General features: G+C 36.6%; 1 protein-coding gene across 1 annotated transcript in view; it reads right to left on the bottom strand.

The window, feature by feature from the left end:
• RASA4B (RAS p21 protein activator 4B) overlaps positions 1-1,096 on the bottom strand; it is a 39,512-nt gene that overhangs the window by 22,108 nt on the left and 16,308 nt on the right. The gene's annotated exons all lie outside the window — the stretch shown is intronic.

Below are 1,096 nucleotides of genomic sequence, written 5' to 3' on the forward strand. Positions count from 1 at the left end.
ATTTAATGTGCATTTATTGAGCGCATATAATGTGCATTTATTAAGTTTTTTGTGCATTCAATGTGTATTTATTGAGCGCATATGGGAAGTATTATTATTATTATTATTAACCTTTATTTATAAAGCGCTGTAAATTAAACAATAATGTAAGCTTCGTGTAACGACAGAGCATTTGTAATGTTTAAAAGGCGTGTGTATTTGTGAATTGTGGGGCGAGGGGAAATGACGAACGGTGCAATTAAAAACAGAGAAAAGTAAGACAGTAAAACAGAATTAAATTATTAAAATATTAAAAATAGATTGCGGTAAGTGAGGAACAACTTGAAAGCACACGACGACAACAACGAAATGGAGTTTCATAATTTAATTTTATTAATGGCTAAGGAGGAGATAGAACCAGACTCCATTATGAACCAGACTCCATTACGTTGAAGGCTTGCGGCCTCCAAAGAGTTTGTGGTTTCTAGGCTTTCATGGAAACAAGGCCAAATGGGAGGCCATTGCCGGCATTGCGTTGCGCAAACACGCCAAGTGCCTCCACCGCTGAGTTGCCACAAACTTGGGCCGGCGGAAAGGGAGGGCAGGCTTTTGAAATTACATTTTCCACCATGTGGAAAATGTAATTTCAAAAGTTGCCATTGTACTTCTTTGGCCCCGTCACAAAAGATACTGCAGTGACAGTGTTTAAACAGCCGTTTTACCCATTAAGTCATTAAGTTGTTACCTCAGGAAAAAAGAAAATCGGAATAAAAGGACACATTATAATGACTCTTTACAATCCGACTCCATTCCTCATAAGTAACTAAAGTAGTTACCTCAGGAAAAAATTCAGAATAAAAGGACACATTATAATGACTCTTTACAATCCGACTCCATTCCTCATAAGTAACTAAAGTAGTTACCTCAGGAAAAAGTTCAGAATAAAAGGACACATTATAATGACTCTTTACAATCCGACTCCAGTCCTCATAAGTAACTAATGTAGTTACCTCAGGAAAAATTCGGAATAAAAGGACACATTATAATGACTCTTTACAATCTGACTCCAGTCCTCATAAGTAACTAAAGTAGTTACCTCAGGGAAAAATTGGGAATA

Source organism: Sceloporus undulatus, chromosome 11 (assembly GCF_019175285.1).
Source record: "Sceloporus undulatus isolate JIND9_A2432 ecotype Alabama chromosome 11, SceUnd_v1.1, whole genome shotgun sequence".
In the NCBI taxonomy this organism is placed as follows: Eukaryota; Metazoa; Chordata; class Lepidosauria; order Squamata; family Phrynosomatidae; genus Sceloporus; species Sceloporus undulatus.